At 30.3% G+C, this 14,462-nt stretch overlaps 1 long non-coding RNA gene across 1 annotated transcript in view; it reads right to left on the bottom strand.

Annotated features, from left to right (window-relative positions):
- Positions 1-14,462, bottom strand: part of LOC106681507 (uncharacterized) — a 54,203-nt gene that overhangs the window by 38,645 nt on the left and 1,096 nt on the right. The gene's annotated exons all lie outside the window — the stretch shown is intronic.

Raw genomic sequence — 14,462 nt, 5'->3', positions numbered from 1 at the left:
AATTGTGATTCCCTAATTCCATGTTTATAATATGAAAACTTTCCACTTTTAAGTTGAAAAAATTTATATTTTCTTTGGCAATCTTAAACATTATTTTTTCGTAAATAAATTTACATTAATATTAATAAAAAATCATTTACATATAGATTTAATCACTTTTAATGAAAAAAAGGTCACTAAGAGGTATTAGTTTACAAAACTTTACAACATTGTACTATAATTTAATACATGTTTTCTTTTTTTTGATAATTCAATTAAATCTGTTAGTTTTTTCCTTTTATTAACATGAATCTGCCATTGTGCCATTTCTGGAACATATTGGACAGTTATCACTGACATTATTTTTTTCAAGCTCTATCTAAACTGAGCTGTATTTAGATTAAAATTAAATAATTAAAGATCACACTGCGGTGCTTAAAAAGATAATAAGAAGACCTCCAAAACTACAGGGAATTGCTAATAAACTATGAGATATTATGCATAATCTTAATTTTAATAATTAAAAATAAATAGTTTTTTTCCACTTTTATATATCATTCATTCGTTTTCAAGCGATGATGTTGAACTCAATTGGAAACGGCTTGCAAAAATATACCATAAAAGCCTTGAAATTCCAGGTTTCGTGGAATGAAGTAATATTCGGGATAAAATATTTGCTCATTTATTATTGTCCAGCTTTCACAATAAAATTCCTCGCGTTTAGGAAAATATAGGAATGCTATATTTGTCATATTAAAATCGAAGTCCCTTCTCAGAACTCATTACGTAACCCATTGTTTTTTTATGAATGGGGAGAGAATATCTGAGGAATAAAATTAGAACTTGGAAGTGGCAATGTTAAGAGGGTGAGAGGTAGTGGGTGTCAACCCGTCCCCGGTTCGGAATAGGACACAGCAGATCAGCTGTTCCCACTTCCCACGCCATAACGGAATAGAACAAAGTGTATACAAATTGTAAATTTATTTGTCTTTGATCATGTCCTCGATCAATATCGAAATCTAGTATTTCCACGTCGATTCAAACTTTAATAAGAATCTATTTATTAGTTCTCCCGCATAAATAATGTAAAGATGCATAAAGGCTTGAAACTTTCAGGAAAACCATATATATGCATAATTTTTTTTTAACAATTACAATGGATCACATTTTTTTAACTACACCAGCTATAAATTTGTAAAATAATTTGATGCTTTTCCAAACCCACAAAAACAAAATAAACAAATTAGTCCTATTTTGCAAGGGAAATTGACAACATAAAGTCAACTCATGAAAAAATTCTAACCATAAACATTACTATCAAGCACTTATACTCAATCATGTTTTGTAATTTGTCAACATATATTTCTTGTAACAATCGCAAACAAGAAAATTAATTTATTACTTTTTATTGATTTAGTGCCTCCTCCTCTCCCCCCTCCCTTATTGTTGAAAGGTGAAATTAGTATGGTGAAAGTAGTATTAAAAATAATAAAAATAACTACAATATTTCACCAAAACAAAAACGTTTTGGCTATAAAGCCATCATTAGGCATACTAATTTATAACTCGTTTTATTTAATTAAAGTCTAATTTTCATTATGAACGGTCATGGCTTATAACCGAAACTATGTTGTTTTAAAGAACAATATACATATCTTTAAATTACTATGCAGCCTCTTATTATGTTTAGTTATTTTGTTTAAACATCTTTACAATTTATAATGTATAAAGCCCTGTTTCTCAGTTGTACTCAATATTATCAATAAATGCAATAAAATGTGTTGCATAAAATTCTGTTGTGCCTTTTTACAATATGGATTTATTCCCTTTTGAATTTCAACCTTGACTTTAAATATATAATTAGATCGGATTTAGTAAGTTTTGAAAGGTTTAACGTGGACTGCTGCAAAAATGACCATATTACGGTGGAAAACATTAAAAATACAAAAAAATGGATTTGTCCTATTTTACATCTTCACGTATCATTTACAATACTTATAGTTTAAACTATACTAATAAAAAAATTAATTTAAAAAATAATTGTCCACGGGGTAAAGCGCGTGGCTACTAACTCTAAGGACCCGAGTTGGAATCCGGCTGGGTAGAAAATTATTTTCTGTTACACTGTAGCCGGGAGTCAACTCCTGTGGGTTCTTGGAGCCCTCCTGGGGTCCACCCAGCCTCTTAAATTGGGTTCCCTTGATTGGGTTAAAATCTGGGGGTCGAACGTGATTCTGACCAAATCACCTCCTTGCACAACCATTGGTCTAGTAACAGTACTTCTTTACAAAGTACTGATCCCCTGGACCCATCATGGGTTGTAGCGGTACAGATTTAAATTTTTTTAATTTATGTAGTAAAATTAAATATAAATATAATTAAATAATTTGCCAATTAAAGTGGCAAATCGTGAATTAACAATTCTAAAATTAGCATTGCGTTCATGAATGTAAAAGGTAAATGAAAGAATAGGAGTCAATGAATCTTCCTTACTACCTTTGAGGGTCAATGGAAGGACAGCTATTGCAAAATCAATCAAAACGAGGGGGTGTTAGAACAGGTATAATGGAATAACTTTTGCAATTGAACCCCCCCCCCCCTGTCATCTTTTAAGAAGACGGGGAAGTTGTCGAGTCCTCCGGGGCCTGTCAAAGGCGCCTTTTAATAATTCAGAGGCCTTAGCTCTGGGGGCGATGTCATCAAACTTCAGGGCCGGTTCTCATCGAGTAGCAATTAGAAAATTATTAGGAGAAAAAAAAAACAATCGAGATCTTCTCAAAAAGTTGAATAAGTATAATCTATTTATGTATGAAAAAACAATGAGTAGCATTATAGATATACAGTTTCTCAAAAAATAATCAATGCATTATATATATTTATTTATTACGTTACAAATATATCTTAGGTCAACCTGATAAACAGAAATTGTTCATATAATTGTTTATCGTAAATGAAAAGAGGAAAACAATAGATATCTCAATTTGTCCAAAGAGACTTAAGGAGGCCCCCCACCTCCGGACTTAAAATAGCTCCTTTTTAGAATGGATAGCTCATATATAACATTAAACATAATAGGTAACCTTAAAATAACTAAGGTAGTAAAAGGTAAGACCCAACACGAATTACTTTTCTTTCACAGCAATACACTTATTAATTCACTTTTTAGTTCTGTTTTAGAACTATTTAAAAAAAAAATCCATTTTTTCAGTACTCTTTTTATGAGCCAGTCAAAAAGTAAAATTAAAATATCAGTTTTCTGTTTATGTAACATCATTCTTTGCACAATGAAAAGTATGTAGTTTCAAATTGTGGTTACATCCAAAAGCAAAAATATACGATTTTCGTAAGGAACTATATTTTTTCATGTATCAATTACCTCAAATCGTGTCAAAAGATATTCCATTGAAGCAATAACACCTAATTGTATTCTTAAAAATCATTAAGTAAAAGTTGATTATACTGTAGAACTGCATTTGAAAATAAGAAAAAAAAATCAATTACCATGAAATAATAAAATTCTCATGTTAAATAAAATTGAAAGGAAATTTTTTTTTATTATTTAAAAAGTTCTCTGTTAATTCTTCATTATTCTAACCTTATTTTTTTGCACAATGCAGAATGTGGTACAGTTTTATAATTTAAAATATAAAGTAAAGTGGTAAAATGCTATGGTGTTTTCTAGGTCTGGGGTTACTAATTGTTAAAATAAAACTTTAAATTTAAGTCTTATCCTAACACTATTTAAAATGTCGTTAAATAATTTGCTGATTATTAAGCATATCCTCACCACGTATGCCGATACACTTGTGTGCTCGCAGTTAGTAATAACCCATTAATTGTATCCCAAACTCTCCAATCCCATATCACAGTCCTCGAAGCATGGTGTCGTAATTGGAGGATTAAAATAAATCCCATCAAATCACCTTTATCCTTCGTCGTAAACCTACCGACTGCCGTACAGTTTCATTTAATAATGTTACTCTTACCCCTGTCGAACAGATCCGCTACCTTGGACTACATATGGACAAACGATTAACCTGGAATCCTCACACAAGACTGAAAAGTCAGGAAACTGCTAGTCGATTTCGACTATTACAGCACTTATTAGACAAACGGTCTAAACTTCCAACTCATTACAAAAGACTGATCTACATGACTGTAATAAGGCCAATCTGGACATATGGAGTTGAGCTTTGGGGCCCCACTAAACCTCGTATCCAATCCTTACAATCCAAAATCCTTCGTAAAATCCTCAATGCTTCTTACTTTGTATAAATAAATAAAAAAAAACAAATAAAATCATACATAAAGACCTTAATGTTCCCTATGTAACCAGTCCAGCCCGAACCAGATATTACTCCTTCCATTATAAACTCCCTTACCATTCAAACCCCCTAGTTTCTAACCTTGCTTTCTCTTCCATTCCTGACAATCCTCGAGGCGCGTGAAAAGAAGATGGTCACGAGACCTGCTAATGTAAAATGGCATTAGAGTGCTACCAATGGGTAGCTTCTCTACACGCCTATAACACTCTATTTTAACTAAGATCAAATTTACTGAATATATTATGTAATATACAGTTGTAAATTTCAATAGATATTAAAAAAAAAAAATTTAAGTCATAAAACGAAAATTTATTAAAATTTGGAAAGGATTTAAAAGAGAACAGTTATTTTTGAAGAACAAAGAGTAAACATATCCTTTTTTTTTTTAATTCTCAGAAGCTTCTGCTCTTTTTCTTCCACATGTTCATTTATATTGTTTTGGTTTTCTGTTTTGTTAGTCTTCTGGATATAACTTTGTACTGATAAATGGCAGAAGCGTTTTATTTATTGAAGGTATGTATATGTTTTCAAAAATAACGTCATGCCTATTGTGTTTATGCTAGCTTGTTTCTCCCAGAACCTTCCTGTTGATTCCTTTTTATCCTTTACACACAATTTTCATTAATTTTAATAATATTTAGTAATTTTTGTTTTGAGTATTAAATCGACTTTTATTTCAACAATTAATACGTAGGATATCCAACACCAAACCTGGAAACCTCCAAGATACCTTATTTCCTCCCGCTCAGTTAGATCTTTGAAAATTCACTACCATTTTACCTCATTATTTAACTTTTTTTTTTTAATTTTAAAACTAATTTAAGAATTAAGTTAAGAGAAAATAAAACTGATTGAAAACAAAATAAATAATAACAGAAAACTTCCCTCTGATCTTTGTCTAAACATTTTTTTCCTAATTTCCAAAATGAAGGTATATAAAACAATTAACATTTATTTAATGATTTTGTGAATACGATAAAGGATTTATTGATGGTATATTTTTCAATGTTTTTCGAGTAAGTAAATTCACTTATAAATATAGCTCAATGCGAAAATTATAGGTTTTTTCATTAGCAACTAATTGCATAAAATAAATAAATGTATTATGAGGTTGACCTGTTTTGTATTAATATAAATTTGACCAAATTTGCTTGTAAAGTTCACAATTGTATAAGACAAATAGAAAGTAAGTGGTTACTGTTTAAATAAATAATTGGCTAATATGCTTATGCTAAATAATATAATTATTTTTAATGCATACAAAGCATTGTTTTTAAGTAAAAAATAAAATATTATACATGTAAAAACAAGAAGGGGAGAGATGGCTAAGATTGAAATGACCTTTTGAAGCAGGGGTTAGCACAATTTCAAGCCCGATGAGTTCATTTCCTAAGTCTACACTCGGTTAGAGTGCCGACGTCAGGCAGTTTATTACAGTGCCATGAGGCAAGTATATTGTAAATGCTTCTAATACGGTCAAGTCATATTAATAAAATACAGGTCATCCTTATCATATTCGTATTTTATAATACTAAGTATATTTATAGTATAAGTAATTTTTTTTTAAATTTATATATCTATAGTATTATTATAATATAAATATTTTATGTGGTTATGTGCTAAAAAAAAAAATAATCAAAATTTTTATTAATAAATTGATTAGCTCAAATGATATTAGATATTCCATAAAGCAATAATTTCGTTACTATATTCTTTAAATAATTAAATAAAAGTTGATTGTTCTCTACAACTCCATTTCGATAAAATAACATTAATCTTAATAAATTAGTAAAGTTCTTTCTTAAGTTTTTTTTTTTTATAAGTTTTAAAAATCGGAAAGAAACTTTTTATGTACCTTTTTTTAAAAAAAATAATTGGATATCTCAAACAGTTATTAGAATAACTAAGTTTCAGTTTTTAGCAGATATTAACAATTTTTTTACGAAAAAATTAAAATTAAAACCCGTACTAGTACATGGGTCTTGGGCTCAGTATTATGTAAGGCAGTACTCTTTTTTTCAAGGAGATGATTTGGTCAGCATCACTTTAAGCTACCAAGCATTTAAATTTCGGAATTGGTTGCTTAACCTTTAGTATTTTATCACTCTGTGTACCCTTGTACACAGAGAGATAAATTAATAAAAAGTCCCCACCTCTATTTATGTGGATCATCGGCAAAATTCATTAAATAATAATTATTCTGCAGGTAGTAGTAATAGCTTGAAGGGCTTTAGGTACATTTTCGATTTTTAAAATTTTGTTTCCAACTACTTAAAGTAGTTAATTGTATATTTATATAATAAAGAAATACATTTTAATTAATAAATAAAAAAAGAAGAAGAAGCTATACTTATCGTTATATACATATGACATAATGTTGGTATTGTTACGTTATCAGCAACCTAAAGAAAAAACCTAAATTAGAAACAAAAACATCATCAGGCTTCAAATAATTTGTCATCAAGGAAAGGAAATGAGTCAGCAAAGATTTCCGACGCACAGTGAGTGGATGGCAAGTTTGTTGGCGAGGTTCCACAAGGCTGTAAGATTCCAACAGTAATTTGTGATGCTTGACCTTTCCAATATCCAAATGATTTACTGTCCTGGGGGAACAACATTGTTCAGTCTGTTTAAGTAAGCTGAGATAAACTTGGGATTATTTATGTGCCTAAATATTAAAAAAAAATCAATAAAACGACAAAAATATCTTCAACATCGTAACGTTTAGGTGCATAAGCAATGTAGGTTTAAACGGTTGTCAAGTAATGTTTACCATTCAAAGTCCGTTGTTAATGTCATTTACGACTATCTTAAACGTAAGGGACGTTTAATTTATCTATTACTAGAAATGTCTTTAACCATCCATTCAGGGTATTTTCGTCTACAGGAATTTCCAAACCTTGAAATCTGTTTATAAAACTGACGAATTTATCGTTGTATTTTCAGATCCAAAAGTATAAAAACTCCTAATAACGCAGAGATTTTTAAAATAACCAAATGGCAGAAAATGTTAAAAAAAAAAAATTGTTTTCTATAACCTCCAAAAAAAAAATAATATATGTATATATATAACAAAAATATTTATTTAGTAAAAGATTAAAATTTGTATTTCGAATTAAAATCTCTCTCTCTCTCTCTCTCTCTTTTTTTAAATTATTGGTAACTTAATTACGTACTATAATTTTTAAGTACATTATTTTTAATCCTATTTTTTAAAATTATTTTATTTTAATCAAAAAAGTCGAGTAGCAATATAATCATAAATACATAAATCCAACATTCCTGATTAATTTTTTAAATATAATATTTCGATATTTAGGTAATTTTTTTTTAAAAATAGATTTTAGCTAAAGACTTTCCAATTTTCGCACTGTCTTAGACAATAAAATATGCACATTTATACATGTTTTTCGACACCATGTGACCAAAATAAAGGGTCTGAAAAATGAAAATAGAACATTTTTTTATTTATCTTCAGAATTTTTTTATAGTAACCATTTTCTTTGAGAAAACATAGAAGTACTTGTAAAAATAAATAAATACCTAGTGCAAAATGCATTCCAAAAATATTGTTTTGAAATCAATATTAATAAGTCAAAAAATATCAATTGAGTGTGGTCTAAAATCTCATGATCTTCCTTTGTAAAGAACTGACTCCAGGAAGTCAGTGAAAATTGGTCTCCAGGAACTTGATATGAAATATCACTCTTCATGAGGAGATTATGAGCTGTTAGAATGGTATCTGATATGAATCCGCTGCAACTTTCAAACCCAGGAAGGAATAAACAAATACTGTAAGTTGAGTTTTCGCTCAAACTATCAAGGTAGATACCACACAAACGAAAGAATACACAAAAAAAAAAAATTGGAAATGTCGCTTGATGGAATGGAAAGGAACGAGCTTTAGGAAGCTAGGGAACGTTCGGAACAAGGGAGAAGCCAAGATTGGAGGATAGATGAAATGTGACAAGCCTTCCTTTTTCGTGATAGAAGGATTGAAACGTTACCTTAAGGAGACACAAAGGGTTGTAATGATATCTCAAGGAGTCAAAAAGGATTATAATGATATCTCAAGGAGCCACAAAGGGTTGTAATGATATCTGAAGGAGGCACAATAGGTTGTAATGATATCTGAAGGAACCAAAAAGGGTTGTAATGCTATCTCAAGTTAGCACAAAGAGTGTATTCTTATTTCCTCAAAATAAAAAAAATTCACATGAATAATACGTTTTAGGCATCAAGGAACAAACCTGGTTTTAGGCCTGTCTTTCTGTCTCAGTAGTCAAATTGGTGTTGGGGCAAAATCGATCGAACCGTTTATCCAATTTTGATGATTTCCAGTTTTGGAACTGTGCGAGTGATACGTTGGTGAACTATCGATTTCATCAGGTTCAGTCTTTGGCTTACGAGCTAAGATACTTACGGCTTACTACTACGTTACTAAGGTACTTTGGCTTACGAGTTCGTAGACGTATTTTTCTCACTACACCCATAATTAGAAAACGGTCCGAATTGGCCCGAATTTTGAGACAAAATGGATGTTGTACAACAGATAAAGAGGAATTTTATGAGGTGATCGACATAAGAGATTCCAAAATATATGACAAAAAGAATAGAAGCAAAGAAGTATTAATTCAATGAATGATTATAACATTTAACAAACTTCATAAGATGAGATTTTCAATTTCTTCAGATGTTCACTAATACGAACCATATCGAAGTTAAGTGAACGTAAACATTTTTAAACTAATTTCTAACCAGGGAACTGAATGAAAAAAAAAAGAGTCGTTTAATTTGTTATGACGCCATTGTAATAGGATTATGGCATTCTGTTTGAGGAGACGGATTAGGGAGAATCGATTGGTGTGGTTCCTGCCAGGAAGGATTCAGTCTCAGCCGACTCGGCTCATCATCCTAATAACATTGGAGTAGAAGGGGGGATATCAAGGAAGGGGTCGTATTTATTGTTTTTATTTCATAAGTGTAATCCAAATTAGAAATAATTACCGTATTATTAATCTCTCTTACAATTTCATCCTATGAAGTTAGTGTATTATTCTGTATGATTGATCTCACATCACGAATTTCCATGCCACTAGGGGTGAGCAACGTCATTTAAAAGTATTAACTCGGACTATCCGGCTTTTTAGTGCTGTCTGTGAGTTGCAAAAATGTCGGGCGTTTGAGAATTTCAGAACTGACAAATATTACAGAGAGAATGACCAGTATAAAGGGCTAATCTTTCATTATCTAGTATTAAATATCTACTCGACGTTTAAATTAATCCAAAACTTTCTTGTTATGATGTAATTATAGCAAACAAACCATTACTGAAAAGAGTCTAGTCGAGTAAAAAATATAACTGGATAAATAAAGTTTTATTTTTCAGTAAACTGATATGGCTTTTAGGTAATTCCAAAAATATTTTCCGGTTTGGAAATTTACTGCGTGTTCCTATAGTAATGATGAATGGTTAGGTACGCTCATTGTTAGTCAAAACAACAATGTTTATACTTGAATATAAAACAATACATTCACAATTATTATCTACAGAAATATTCATTTTTTTTTAGACAACGAGAAAACACACCTAGTTCTTCATTATTAATTGTTAGTAATTGATCATAGCGTGAGAGGTTTCAGATGGCTTTGCCACTAAAACAAATGTAAAATAATGAAATATTAAATGAATTATAAATAAAAATAGATTTAATAGAAATATAAATGTTAATAATGATTTCGACAGTGGCAAACCCATTTCAAACAGTCTCTTTGCTAACGTCGACTATTGCCTCTGACGTTAATAATCTTGCCACCACAAAATCAATAAATTTTAAAGCTATTTTTAAGAAATTTGGTAAGCTTAAAGTTTGGTCGCATAATTGGAAATTGAATTTTTATGGTAATGACTTGTTTTCTATGCACATAATGTAAAGTCAAGCTTTTGATTTATTTAATGAATAGCAGTTGATGTTTAGGAATGAAGGTATGCATTTGTCATTTCCCTGTTATATGTATGTATGTATTACATTGATTTTGTTTAAGGGAGGCACGAAAAATGTATAGGAATGAATTAAAAGGATTTAGGAGTGATCTTCAACCATCACATATCTTAGGTCTTTCAGCTGTTACTAATTTTAAGGAATCATAAGTAAGGTGTATTTTTACTAGGAATTATTTAAAATTTATATCTGTACTGCTACAACCCATGAAGAGTCAGGGGTTCAGTACTATGTAAAGAAGTACTGTTGCTAGACCAACGGTTGTGCAAGGAGGTGATTTGGTCAGAATCACGCTCCTTAAGAATTATATAATACTAAAATAATTCAAAACAGAATATAGGCTTTCTTTTGCGTGGAGGAGATACTGTGAATTAGAACCCAGGCAATCTAAACCTTCACTGTGTACTAGTGCTTAGAAGTGTAAGATATATATTAGTCAAAATGCATTAGACCCACATAGTTATTTTGATTAATGGTTTGTAGTAATAGAAATAAATCCCCCCACACTGAGGAAATACCTTAAACACCCGAGGCGTTTCCATCCTACGCACCAGAGATCATCCGTTGGTATGTTACTTTACTCTGAAATGGATTTGGAACTCAATTAAATCGTGGGAGTAATGTAAAATAGTCTTGTATCTTAACCTAGTTTGGGAGTAAATTATTGACGACTGGTTTAATATATCTCCTGTTTCATATTACACATTGCTACGTCATATTGATTTCTCAAATAAAACTAATAGTAGATTAATATTAATTTGTCCTATATTGTTGATTTAATTTTTTATATCTAATTTGATAATTGGTTTAATTTTTTATCTTTAATTTCTACTGCTTTATCTCTAATTTCTAATTCTTTATCTCTAATTTTGATGAAACCAATGAAATAACCAAAACAAGATAACATATTAGTGAGACAGCTATATGTTCTACTATTTTAGATTGATTTTCTTGTACTTCTAATTTTAAGAAAATAATATCTAGCATTGAAATGAGACATACATATTTTAGTATGAGAATTAAATTGTTTTATTAAAGGGATTCAAGTCTCCTAACTACTTTACTACTAAAAAGAATGTAAGCAATTATTTATTTACTTTTATAACATCAATGACCATAAATATTTTTCATTAAATCCTATATAGCCAATTTCAATATAAGCAATTACAAAGTTGTGTGGATAGATATATAAAATAAAAGTGTTGAATAATCTAATTTACATCAATTGAAGTAACGATTGGAGAATTAAATATAAGAGACACATTGTTGTTCACAAATTTTTTATTGCCCATTAACCTAATGTCGAGGCAAAGTACCATACTTTGAATTTTATGCGCAAATAAAATTCTGAATGAGTACAGAGTTCTCTCTCGAAAATTACTTTATTTTATTGTCTGTTTCTTACTTCTTATGACTTTATAATTTAGCATTTTATAAACAGCTATCCATGTCTGAGTGGAGTAATAAAAGTTAGCAATTTAACAGATAATTAGAATAAATTGAAAATTTATCTTTAATCTCCATAATCTATAAATACTATTAGAATATGACCTTTAAATATATAAAGGGATCGAGACTCAGCTGACATCCTTTTTTGGTATTTCATTATTATAGTGAATTTTTCCTTTGATCGAGTACGTAATCTCCAGTGGCTCTCTGGTGCATTGCCAATTTCTGACATACAGGTAACCAACTTATTCTTATCAGAGTGAGAGAGAGTCAAGTTTTCATGCCGCCATGAAATGAAAGTCACCTTCCTCCTCCTCAAGGCCGGATTCTAACCGGGGTCGTTGCAGTTATGACAGTGAGGTTGCGAAGGTGGACCTTAACTCCCTCGGCTACAAACGTCCTCATTACTCGCGTTCAATTGACAATGAAGAATTCTCTAGAAAATTTAACATTAAAAAGATTTTATATAGGTGATTTTTGACGTACTTTATACCCACACGTAATTTATGAATTTATTAAATTAGTATTTCAATGAGAATCATTTATTTAAAAAAGTCTCTTTTCATCAGAAGTTCAACAGTGTGATGTTCGCTGAAGAAGAAGAGGAATAGGTTATATAGTCGATTTCACTAACAAGAGAAACTTCATTTACAATGACTAAGATTGATTTCGAAACCCTCCAAAAAAAAAAATAATAATAATAAAAGTTGTAAAGTGAGTTCATATTAATCCTAAAACCATTAACTATAATAAGTAGGCTCGTCAATCAATTAACCAATTAATTTCCATATAACGGTAGTATTTGCATTGAAAATAATAATTATTAAGGGATATTTTGTTATGAAGATAGAAAGCCCAGCAGGGGTACGCTCACGCAATTAATAGATTTAATAAACAATTTTTTACATCAAAACAAGTCTAAAAATTAACTATATTTTTATATTTTCTATATTATATTATTAATAGATTAATACTGTAAAATTTTCAGGAAGATTAGAATCATCTTACTTTCGTTATGTTTAGAATTTATTAATAACTTATTATATTTTTTATTCACCCCTGCCCTGGTCATTTGTGACTATGATTGACTGTAAATGAGGGTGGTAAGGGTATCTTACAGGATACCACGTTCAAACACGTGACTTCTTTAGAATAATACGGCCAACTAATCCGTAAGTTTCAATCCAGGTCCATTGAAACAATCAATCCATACAACAAAAAACCTGACTAAGCGACTTAATGTTTACTATTTTATTTTAACCATTGTGGTGCAATACGATTTAGATCTCCAGAAAACTATAGCTAAGTGAACCTGGAATAAATAAGTTTCTCATTTACCAAATATTTCTTGACCGACTTATTGAGTTAGTTGTTGAATTATAGTTCATTAATTGTTTAATTAATCATTAAGCGTTTAAATTATCTTCATCGCCTACTTGAAACCTAGTAAGAAATAATCAAAGTGGGGGAATATTAATGAAGCATCCTTAATATTCCCTCACTCTGATTGTTTCTGTGTGGTTTACGGGGGTGTCTCTGAGGACCAGGAAGCAAAATTAAAACGGTTAATTAATTGCTTTGTACGATTCATCTTTGGGCCCCAGAAGGACGCCTCTGTCACCCGATTTTATGAAGAGTTGAAGTGGCTTTACCTCTCCTTCAGTCGTAAATAATTTCCTCTACTAAGTTATCTACCGCCGCCCGCCGTACATCTCTGATATCCTTCAATTTAAATCCTCAGTGCATTCCCGCAATACCCGCTCACGGCATTCAGACTTAAATGTAACTGCCCATCGAACCGCAGCCTTTGGTAGATCTTTCCTCATCCGTTCCTCATACCTATGGAATTCTATTCCCTCCTTCATTCGTAGTTCTAATACCCTTCCAACCTTCAAATCCCGTATCTTCGACCACCTTCTGTCCACCCAATTCTGGAAGAATAACAATTGAAGTTTTATATATTCAAAGTTAATCCTTCTGTACTTAATGTTTCAGATTTTCGTTTATTCTTGTAAATATAGTACCTTTCCATTTATTATTTTAGTATAATAATTTTTTTTTCTATTATTTATTATCAGAAGTGTTTGTCATCTTATGTTTTACTTTATTTGTTCTATTCTTATTTTATATATTCTGATAATTATTGTTGTTAATTTTTATCTTTTCAAATTCATTATATTTTATGACGTTTTATGATTTCATTCTTATTTTTTATTGTAAGGATTTAAAGCCTAAATCTGACGCATGTATATTGTTCTAAAGGGATCAATCCTAGAATAAATAAAGAATGTTATTATTATTATTATTATATGTGTCTGATTTAGGAGCTGAGCTCCTGGGCTACCTCAACCTTGACGTAACTTACGAATAACGTCCTCATCCAACTTCTTTTCAGCTTTAAGCGAGCACTGTCTTACTGTGTAATTGTTTAACTATTAACTAACATTTAAATATTAATTAGAATAAAATCAGTACCAAACAAGTGGCCAGTGACGATCCTTCTTTCACCAATCTTTCTTTAAAAATAATAAATGCCATAATGGTCTCTGAAGGAGTCCACATGCAATGTAAATACGAAGTACAATAATAAATATTTTTCCAATTGGAAAAAAAAAGAAAAAAAAAAGAAGGCCATCTATTACAAATAAAGTAGACTTTTTTTATTGTCTATAAATGGCGTCGGTAAATTACAATGTATGTATATATA

Source organism: Halyomorpha halys, unplaced genomic scaffold (assembly GCF_000696795.3).
Source record: "Halyomorpha halys isolate HHAL.00 unplaced genomic scaffold, Hhal_1.1 Scaffold343.1, whole genome shotgun sequence".
NCBI lineage: Eukaryota > Metazoa > Arthropoda > Insecta > Hemiptera > Pentatomidae > Halyomorpha > Halyomorpha halys.
The sequence above is the reverse complement of the archived record's forward strand: the minus strand, read 5'-3'. Positions and strand labels throughout refer to the sequence as shown.